Below are 11,795 nucleotides of genomic sequence, written 5' to 3' on the forward strand. Positions count from 1 at the left end.
AACAAATCAAGACCAAGTATCACCTTACATGTCTTAAACTGGCTAGTATGAAAAAGACAGAAAATAATGAGTGTGGTGAGGATGTGGCGAAAAGAGGGAAAAAGTGTTTATAACAGTGTCTGATAGAGAGTAAACACACACAGAGACACGCGCATGCACACACACACACACACACACAAACTGCTACAAAATTGTTAGCTACAAAATCAGCAGTCGCTGATTTTAAAAGCTTAAATGGAAGCATATATTTCGATGTTGTACTGAAGAATTTTCCAGTTACCAAACAACATACTCGAGGTGTTTGACAGTTATCACCAGCAGCGATGGCTCACTGATTGAAAGGCCAAGATGGCGACCTGTCTTCATTTCTTCTGGAATGATCATTGTTGTCCACTCTGGTGACTATCATATGCCATACGCTTTAAACAAAGAATAACGACTACGTTAAATATGAGCTTTCTTCTAGAAGATGGTGCGCATCAAAAATCAGTGAAAAAAGAAAAAGAAAAATCCTATCACTTTTTAAAGCAGTTTCGTCGAAGTATAATTGAAACAAAATAAAATTCATTCATTTAAAGTGTATAATTCAATTTTTTTTTCGTATACCCACGAAGTTAGCAAACATCACCGTGTTCAATTTTAGAGTATTAGTGACCTCAAAAAGTCATCCCACAGGCTTTAGCAGCTGTCTGTATTTCTTCCCAGCTCCTCCTCCCTTGTTTTAAGCAACTGCTAATCTATTTTATGTCTCTTTGGGTTTGCCCCTGTGGACATGTCTCATAAACGAAATCAAACAAGTCCTTTGGCAGGTGTACGATTTGCAAATATTTTCTTCCATTTGTGGGTTGCCTTTTGACTTTCTCGATGGTGCCCTTGAAAAGCAAATATTTTAATAGCAATGACAGCTAATATACAGGTTTCCCCTTCCATCTGAAAGTGGACCCCTGCTTTCAAACCTTTCGTAAGCGGAAACGGCAGAAAGCTCGGAAGGAATTATCATGCTGTAAAAGCAAAATCCGTCTCGGATTTTTTTTTTTTTTTTTTTTTTTTTTTTTTTTTTTTTTTTTTTTTGTAGCGGAAACAGATAGTAATGTAGGTCTTCGGTGAAAGCGAAGCAGTTCAAATGGAACCTTTGGATAATGGAGAAACTGGCACATAGTTTTGTTTTGGTTGCTTGTGCTTCAGTGTGATAGCTAAAGAATCCACTGCCTAAACCAAAGTCGTGAAAATGGATACCTGCCTCCTTCTAAGAGTTTTACGGTTTTCGCTCATACATTTAGGTGGATGATCCATGTTGAGTTAATTGTTGACTATGACGCTGTGGTGATGCAACATCACTCTTTGCACGCGGGTGTCCAGGAGTTCCAGCACCATTTGTTGAAAAGATTATTCTTTCCTTCTTGAATTGTCTTGGCATCTTTATTGAAAATCAAATGACTGTGAATGTGAACATTTATTTCTTTTTTTTTATGTTTATTTATTTTTGAGAGAGAGAGAGAGAGAGAGAGAGAGAGAGAATGAGTCGGGGAGGGGCAGAGACAGAGGGAGACACCGAATCCGAAGCAGGCTCCAGATTCTGAGCTGTCAGCACAGAGTCCGATGCGGGGCTCAAACTCACAAACCATGAGATCATGACCTGAGACGACCTCTGACGCTCAACCGACTGAGCCACCCAGGTGCCCCTGAGCATTTATTTTTTAGACTCTCAACTCTACCCATTGATCTTTATGTATATTCTTATGTCATTACCACTGTCTTGATGGCTATAGCTGTATAGTAAGTTTCTACACTGGAAAGCATGAATTCTCCCACTTGGTTTTCTTTCTCAAGATTGGTTATTCAAGATCCTTTGCACTTTCATATGAATTTTAAGATCTGTCAGTTTCTGCAGAAAGGCCAGCAGGAATTTTGGTAAGGAGTGCTTTGAATCTGTAGGCCAGTTTGGGTGGTCCTGCCGTCCTCGCATTACGTTTTCTGATCCATGAACATGAGATGTATTTTCACTGAAGTCTTCTTTGTTTTCTGTAAACAGTATTTTTTAGTTTGGAGAGGATAAGTTTTGCACCTGTTAATTTTGTTTCTAAGAATTGTATTCTATCTGATGCAATTATAATTGGAATTTTTTTCTCAGTTTCCTTTTCAGATTATTCTTTGCAAGTCGTATAGAAATACAATTTTCAGCTTGCATCTTGCAACCATGCGGCACTCTTTTGTTAAAGTTTTAATTTTTTAGGAATGTCCAGAGCACCTGGGTGGCTCAGTCAGTTAAACATCCAACTATTGATTTCAGTTTAGGTCATGATCTCTTGGGTCGTGGGATCAAGTCCAGTGTTGGGCTCTGCACTGACAACATGGAACCTGCTTGAGATTCTCTCTCTCTCTCTCTCTCTCTTTCTCTCTCTCTGTCTTTATCTCTCTCTCTCAATAAATAAGTAAGCATTTAATTTTTTTTAGTAAACTCCTTAGAATTCTCCATATACAAGATCCTGTATATGGAAATAAAATAGAGATCGTTTTTCTTTTTCCTTTTAATTTTCTTGCCTAATTGCCCTGTGAGACCTCCAATGGAGTGCTGAATAGAAGTAATGAACGTGAACATCCTTGTGTTGTTCCTGATCAAGGGGGGAGAAACATCGGTTCTTTCACCATTCAGACTGATATTGATCTGTTATTTTCATAGATACTCTGTCACATTGAGAAGGTTTCCTTCTAGTTTGAGTTTGTTGAGCGTTATTATCATGAAAGGCTATGAATTATATAAAGTAACTTTTTGTATAAATCGATATGATCATGTTTCCTTTATCTTTATGTCTACTGACATAACGTACTACATTAATTAATTTTTACATGTTACACCTGCCTTGCTTTCCTTGGGTAAACTACACGTGGTCATGGTGTATAATCTTTTTTGCATGTTCCTGTATTTGGTTTGCTAGCATTTTGTTGAGGATTTTGGTGTCTATATTCATAAGAGATATTTGTAGTTTTCTTCAGATGTCTTTGTCTGGTTTTGGTATGAGCCATCTCTTCTTTTTAAATAAACCTTCACCAAGGAAAATTTGACTTGAGGATTCCCTCAAATAATAAAAGAAAGAGATCTGACAGACCTGGGAATAAGAGAGTGATGTACAACTATTAATACCTGCTGTTCCGATTTGGAACCTATTAGCATAAGTGGACTTTGTCCAAATCATCATGGGTCACTTAGTACATTTCCAGCATCCTTTCCACCAGTGTGCCTGCAGTGACTTGGGAAAACAGCTTTATAGTGATGCAGTGCAGTGATTAACAGTGGCCAACTCTAAAAATAAATTCCTGGGATGTGCAAAACAATATGTTTTTCACTTGAATATATATCACTGTAAGAAATCATATCTTTTTCTGTTTTCTTCTTCCCTCTCTCCCTGTCTCCATTCTCTTTCCTTCTTCCTTCATTGCCTTGTCCTGCCCTCTCTTCCTTCCTTCCTTCCTTTCTACCTTCCTTCCTTCCTACCTTCCTTTCTTCTTCCTTCCTTCCTTCCTTCCTTCCTCCTTCCTTCCTTCCTTCCTTCCTTCCTACCTTCCTTCCTTCCTTTCTTCCTCCTCCCTTCCTACCTTCCTTCCTTCCTACCTTCCTTCCTACCTTCCTTCCTTTCTTCCTCCTTCCTTCCTACCTTCCTTCCTTCCTTTCTTCCTTCCTACCTTCCTTCCTTCTTCCTTCCTTCCTTCTTTCCTTCCTTCCCTCCTTTCTAGTGAAAGATATAATTTCCAGTCTTGAAGAACAATTCCAATTAATTAACTAAATAAATAATGGAAGTAAGTCTTTCTTTCTTTCTTCCTTTCTTTCTTCTTGATTAGTTCAAAAAATAGCTGCAGAATAATCCTACAGTGACCACTTTTTATGTTAAATCATAGCATTTTACCTGTATTTTGGAAACATAACAATGAACCAAAATATATATTATACAATTTATATCCTGTCCTTTTTAAATGGAATTTTCCTTACTAAAGGACATTCCTGAGGATCATATTAGATAACCCCAAAATTGTCATAAACATTAATACTAGGTTATTGTAACGCTTCATGTATAGAAATGATGTTTCTGGGAGTAAGTGAGCAATGAGAGGCGTTTTTTTGTGTGTGATTCAGATATACCTTTAGATTTAGTAATTCCTCCTCAGAGAAGCTGAGAGCATGAACTTTGCTAATGAGATGTTTATGAGCAATCAATGCAGCCTTTACTTAACCAGCTACCTGGAGACAAGAGTACATGAAATTATAATTATGAAGGAACTGATCCTTGGAGACCGAATAAAAGTCAATACAAAGAAACAAGTATTTTTCGATTTCCTATGTTGGCCAACGCTAATTACTGCTGAATAATTGCTGGATGGGGGAGGTGGATAGAAAGCAGCTAGCTGCTAACCTGCCTCCTATCCATTGTTATCATTTATTTTAACTAGTCCAAACTTGAAAAAAATAATATTTAGGTGGAAAACCTAATGTATATGTTTAAATATGTATTTAATGTATTGAACATGTAAGGGACACTTTTGAGATTAAACCAATATTCAGGTTATAGTTCTAATTACCTGATTTTCCTCCAAATCCTGAGCCAGAGAAGAATATAATAAATAATCTAGTGAAGAAATGGGCAGAAGACGTGATTAGACAATTTTCCAAAGAAGACATCCAGATGGCCAACAGACACATGAAAAAATGCCCAGCGTCACTCATCATCAGGGAAACACACATCAAAACCACAATGAGATACCACCTCTCACTTGTCAGAATGGCTAAAACTAACAACTCAGGAAACAACAGATTTGGTGAGGATGTGGAGAAAGGGGGACACTTTTACACTGTTGGTGGGAATGCAAACTGGTGCAGCCACTCTAGAGAACAGTGTGGGGACTCCTCAAAAAATTAAAAATAGAACTCATTACAACCCAGCAATTACACTACTAGGTATTTATCCAAAGGATACAAAAATGCTGATTCAAAGGAGCATATGCACCCAAATGTTTATAGCAGCATTATCAACAATAGCCAAATTGTGGGAAAAGCCCAAATGTCCATCCACTGATGAATGGATAAAGAAGATGCGGTATATACATACAATGGAATACTACACAGCGGCCAAAAAGAATGAAATCTTGCCATTTGCAACAGCATGGATGGAACTAGAGTGTATTACGCTAAGCAAAATAAGTCAGTTAGAGAAAGACAAATATTATATGATTTCACTCACATGTGGAATTTATTTATTTATTTTTATTTTTTAACATGTTTATTTATTACTGAGAGACAGAGAGACACAGAGCATGATCCGGGGAGGGGCCGAGAGATGGAGAGACACAGAATCTGAAACAGGCTCCAGGCTCTGAGCTGTCAGCACAGAGCCCGACGCGGGGCTCGAACTCACACACCCCAAGATCATGACCCGAGCCGAAGTCGGATCCTTAACCGACCGAGCCACCGAGGTGCCCCTCACATGTGGAATTTAAAAAATAAAACAGATGAACACAGGGGAAGGGAAGGAAAAATAAAAAAAGATAAATACAGAAAGGGACGCAAACCATAAGAGACACTTAAATACAGAGAAGAAACTGAGGGTTGCCAGAGGGGAGGTGGGCAGGGGATGGGCCAGATGGGTGACGGGTATTAAGGAAGGCACCTGTTGAGCACTGGGTGTCACATGTAAGTGACGAATCACTGGGTTCTGCTCCTGAAACCAATACCACACTATACGTTAACTAATCTGAATTTAAATTAAAAAAATAATAAAGTACTTAATAGGATATCACTCAAAAGGAAAAGAATATAATAAAACCAATGAAATACACAACGCTTTCAGAATTAAAATTGATTTGAGAGAGAGGAAAAGAAAATTTGGGCAACAAAGAAGATTTATTTCTTAAACTAGTAAATATGTTTTCAAACATTGCCTATAATTAGTAAGACGCACTTAAAGTAATATTGGCTGGAGTCCAGTAGAAGTTGGTATAAATTATCACAAATTAGCCTAAATGCTTTTATGGACAACATTTTTTCATGTAATTTTGCCAACGTGAGAACTTTTACTAGTTAATTACCTGAATGCCTCAATATCTTTCTGGAATTTTGGAGAAAAACTCTGACCCTGAGTATTCTAATTATTCTCTAAGCTTAACTGCTGGGATTTAAAGCTTCATTTTGAGACTCATTGATACGAACATTTAATTAATTTTTAAAGTCTGACCTTGACTATACCAAAAGAACTCTGGCTCAACGTTAGAAATAGTGTCACCCCCTGTGGCCTTGACTTGTCCTTGGTAAATTGGGTCTTTAAAGGCAATCTTCACAATGAACTGCTGCTCTTTGAGTTAAAGTATACATTTTTTCTTTCAATTGCATGGAATTGTATGGATTGTACATACAATTCATATTTGTGGGCAACATTGATGTATTTCTTCGTGGACTGGATAAGAGCCAGTTGTCTTGGTGTTTCCTGAATTGCTGTCCTGTGGTGATCCACCTGGCAGTTTGTCTTCAGGAATCTCTAACTTTTGAAGGTGGGTCCTTAACCCGCACCTCACCTCCGGGTTCCTCAGATTCCTTCCGGGCCTTGGGCACCGAGCATGCTGGGAGCAAGAAGACGTAGGCTCAGTGCCGGCTCATCTCACCCTGGCTCTGGACTCTCTCCTAGTTTTAGTGGCAGAGCCTTTGACATCTCTCCCGAGCGGTGATCCAGTCTTTTCTCCAGTGTCTGGGTTTTGTCCTGTGTCCTCTGACACATGGCCTTCCAGGAATCAGGGGGCTGTTCGTGGACCCTGAAGCCGGCCCTGCTCCATCTCCGGACAAGAACCTGTTGTCCCTCGCCCCTGGTCCCGTGTTTCTTGCTGTCTGATTGGGACCCTCACCATGGCCTTCAATGTATAACTGGTTTTAGGCTTTGACATCTCTCAAATAGTCAAGTCTTAGTTATGGAAAAACAGTGTATTTTGTTAGGACTCATAATGTGCCTTCTTCGTGATTGAGAACTGGGCTGGGATGCCACGTAGATCACAAACTAAACCCATGGAAGATTCGGAGAGCCACACTGGAAAGTCAGCGTGGAAGCCAGAAGGCTGAAGGGGCCTGGAATCTGCCGGTCAGTGTGGGGCCTATGATCTCAGAAGTATCACGGGGAGAGCCCATTTCCCTACACGGGGACATTTGAGAATACATGTCACACCTGCCCGTTGGATCCAGCTAAGGCTTTCCTGCCCCTCGGATATTTGGTTCCTTATCTCAGCTCTCCCCACAATTTCTGTTAAGGGGTCTCCGGTCTTACATTCTTAGAGCCCTATCTATGTTCAGGTGGGATGTATTTCTCTCAGGGTCAAACACAAACTCAGTCCCTTTATTCATTTCTGCATTTAAAAAATAAATTGCAGGGCTCCTGGGTGGCTCAGTCAGTTAAGCATCCGACTTCGACTCAGGTCATGGTCTCATGGACTGTGGGTTCGAGCCCCGCGTTGGGCTCTGTTCTGACAGCTCAGAGCCTGGAGCCTGCTTTGAGTTCTGTCTTCTTCTCTCTCTGCTCCTCCTCCATTTACTCTCTCTCTCCCTCTCTGTCTCTCTCTCAGAAATAAATAAACATTAAAGAAAATGTAGAAAGTTAATTACAGGAAGCATCGCATGAGTATGAAAGTTGTTGTTGAGGGTTCCGTGGTGGAATCTTTCTGACATCTCACTGGCTTCCTCTTTCTCTCAGTCACTCTTTTTTCACTCCCCCTGTTCCTTTCACCAGGAGGGTACCAAACTACTCCTCCGGCTCACGCAGAGTCTCTTCTTTCGTCTGACCCCCTGATCCAACCAACATTCACACCCTGGTTGGAAGGGTCCCAAGTCACATACAGTTCAAGGTGTCCTGTGAAAAGGGTAGTGCTCTTCTAAAGAGCTCTTCTGTGAATCGGTTTGTCTGCTCCCTCGGATCCCTCTGTCCCTCTGTTTGTCATCAACACAAACTCTTATCTGAATGTATTTACTTCTAAATGTAGCTTCCTATTTCATGACCGTGTGTATGTGTCTCTGAGTGTGTGCATGTTCACAGGACGTGATCCAAGTGATGCGGGTCTTGGCTACATTAAACTGTAATTTGGCAAGGATCACGACTTTCATCTTATATGTATCTTTCCACTTTTAAGAAAGTTATCTGTATTAAATATTGGATACATAATAAATATTGAGTAAATAGATGTGTTGGCCAAGGGTAACAACGGTAAAATGAAAACGCCACATTACCCACTAACCAGCTTCAATTCTAGGCCCTCCCCCTGGACCTTTCACATGTGCCTCGAACCCTCTTGCACTTGTCCCGGGTAACCAGTCTCCCGTGATGTTTGCTATTCCCAAGCTGTCTTTTATCATTTTGCCAAATAAATCTGTAACTCCAGCAACTCTCAGTTCCACGTGGTGTGGCCTAGAGGCAGATGGAAAGGCGTGGTATTATGGTTTTGTTCTGTGACTTGGCATTCCCATTACTTCTGCGAGATTTATCATGTGTGCGCAGATAATTAAGGTTTCTTCGTCGTCACCACTACAGAGCATACCTCTGTATTCCTGAATTCCACGTTCTCACGCTGAGTGGCATTTAGGTTGTTTACATTTGTGTGTGTGATTAAAAATGGCGTTGCTATGACCATGTCTGTCTACATCTCCTGGGGCAGAGGTTTCTCCAGCTCAGGGCTTCCCCATCATGGCCACCATAGAAATGGGCATTACTGGTGTGAGTCAGTGGGAAGCAAATAAATCCACCTGTGATGGTCTCAAGGATAGAAACCTTCTCCAAGAGTGGATGAGATCAATGTCTTGGTGTACTTGACTTCTACTTCTGGACGAGGGGTTGAGAACCTGCGCTCTTAGCATGGAGATGCTCGTTCGTCGGGTACGTGACTCTTCAGCTCTGCTACGGTATTCAAAATGAATGTCCAAAGTCTCTTTGCAAATCTCAGGACTTCCATTACACTTGACCCAACTAGTTACATCATGAAAACACACACAAGATGGGATGTTTCTGTGACTTTGAAGAAGCTGGAAGGGACAGATATTATGATTCCCTAGCTCCAACCCAACGCACCACCCTTCTAGGTAACGCTGAGCCCCACATGTCCACGAGACAAGGCCCCAGTCTTCCATATTTTGGCCACGGCTTCATCCATCCCTCATGTTTCCGTAGTTCCTTTCTCTGCCTGGCAAATGCCTCTTCGTCCTTCGAGGTCCAGTTTAAAAGTGTAGGCTCTCCCTTCTCCATCCTCCCTCCGAAGACTGGTTATGCATTTGCAGGCCCTGGAAGTGCTGTCTTCACTCCATTTTCCTAATGGTGCACGGAGTCCTGTGTGACCCTTCCCTCCTTCCTGCCAGGCTCAGGGCCAGCATAAGGGCGGGAGGAGGGTAGGACACTGAAGCAGCCAGAACCCCTTAGAAAGCCAGAGTCTGTTCGTACTTAGACTAGAAGAGCATGGAAACTAAAATTCCAGACTTACAAGTGAGTGCAATCATTCACCATAGCTCACATGTCCAGGTGAAAAGAAAGCCCTCCAGGTGACTCACTCCCTCCAGCCAGAGGAAATGGCAGACGCTGTGCCCAGATCCAAATATCTTAGAAGTTTCTAAGTGTGATATTTTAGTAGCAAAAGCAGCTAAACCAGAGCATGACCCAAAGTATGTGCTCAACAGATACTCACTAAATGAATGAACAAACTAATCAGTATTTGTGTCTAAGGGCCAATGGTTGGCAGTCCTGAGACAGGAGGTAATGGAAAGACGGTACCTCCTGAACAGCCTACCTGCAAATGTGAGCAACCTGTGTGCCACCCCCCCTTCCCATTGTCACAAAGCAGCCGTGCCCTTGACATGTGAGGAAACCAGAAGGGCTCTAGCCCTGGTCAGAGGCTGTTCCAGAGCTGCTCAGCGACGTTGCAGAGACTCCAGATGCCGGAGTGGGGGGGGGGTGGGGAGAGAACATGGACATACAGGGGGTTCATTTGTGCAGGGACAGATGGGGAATGACGGAAAAGCGATGGCAGGTGAGCAGGACTGGTCAGGTCTGTGTGATGTTCCCATCACAGGCACATTACATAGTTTGGCTTCTGCAGAGAGAATCCTGCTCACATACACGAAGCTGTTGGATGTCCCTTAACATTTCCACGTGGTCACATGTCTTGGATGTCATCCTATTCTCTGAACACGGCCAAGCTCTTTACACACCTGTTACTTGCATGGTTAATAAACAAGCATGGACAGAAGACATATTATTGACTAGGTTAGGTTCAGAATACACTAGAAACATAAAACATGCTTCCTAACTTTAAGGCATTTGAAATTATGGTGTTGGGGGTGGATATATGTGACCATAAGAAGTCACTGCAGAATGGTGTAATTGTGTGTTAGGTGTAACTGTGTAGGTGACGGTTAGTGCACTAAGGAGTTCAGACGAGGAGAGAATTGTTATGAGCTGGAGGGATGGGAAAGAGTATGAAGTGCGGGGGAAAATGTAAACTTCAGTTCCAGAAAAAGCTGAGATCGTCTCCTTCCTCCACCTATTATAAGTTATGTGACATTAGTAAGTTCCTAGATATTTATAAGTGTCAGTGGCAGTAGAGTCAAATAGTAATCACAATAACTCTTCTGCAACATTTTAAATGAAAATAAAAGAGGAGATGCATACACAGTGCCTGTTACCTACAAGTTTAGGTTCAAACACCTTCCGTCACTGACCCACTGGCTTTTTCTGGATTTGTAAGTCTTGGCTGCATTTGCATTGCTGCTGTGCTTTCCCGGCTCTCCTCATCTGAGCATCCTACTGGAGTCTGGGTTTTCCTGGATGTAGATACTGGGACAGGACATGAGAGGTTTTAGGAGGAGTAACACCTGTGGGAAATAAAAGAAGGAAGCAGGATTGGGCAGGAGAGTCTTCAGATCATGGCACAGACCTGTCAGAAGGCTCTCCTAGCATAGTGGATCTTCAAGAAAATTTTTCTCTTGTAGAAATTGAGTAGAAATGGCTGGGACCTTGACCTCCTGCCTTGCCCAGCTGTTGGATGTGGGCGTCTCTGAGAAGAACATGCCCGTGGCTACCACTACCTTCCTCAGGCTGTGGACTTCCCTGAGAACATGTTGACCTCATTGGAAAGGCAAGGCAGTCCCTGAAAAAGTAAATAGCTCAAGGCTGTCACTTGACCATAGTCTGTGAGGCTGGGAGAAGATTAGGAGTCCTGCCTGATACACTTCCATGCCTGCTCCTCGAATTTCAGAACAGGTAGAATCTCTCCAAAAGTACTGTATGGGACTTTCAATCTTCCAAAGTATATGGCTTATTACTTGGGACCAAATGAGATGTTGAAGAAAATGGGATTAATTATCTACTCATTAATTTTACATCACCCATAATTCTCTTAATATTGTCCCATGATGTAGACATCAGTAGTTCTCATCTATGGCTCCACATTACCCTCACCTTGACAGGTTTTAGAAAACACCAATGCCCTTGTTCTACCTGGACAAATTAAATCATGCCTGTGCAGATGAAAGCAAGACCCAGCCATTTATAATATTTAATAGCCCCATAAGTGAGTCTAATGTGTAGCCTGGTAGAAGGTCCATGACATCTACTAATGACTTATATGGAGCTACTTTTTAAAGTAGGGAAAGAAGAGCTTCTAGAATAGAAGGAGGGTGTTTGGCCATGACATCCTCTCCTTCTTCCTCACCAGCATCATGACAATGGCTCAAGGACAGTTAATGCTCCCTGTGGTCCAGGCACCATGCTAAGCCCTTTCCATATAGTAGC

The sequence above is a fragment of the Panthera uncia genome, assembly GCF_023721935.1.
Source record: "Panthera uncia isolate 11264 chromosome A1 unlocalized genomic scaffold, Puncia_PCG_1.0 HiC_scaffold_17, whole genome shotgun sequence".
In the NCBI taxonomy this organism is placed as follows: domain Eukaryota; kingdom Metazoa; phylum Chordata; class Mammalia; order Carnivora; family Felidae; genus Panthera; species Panthera uncia.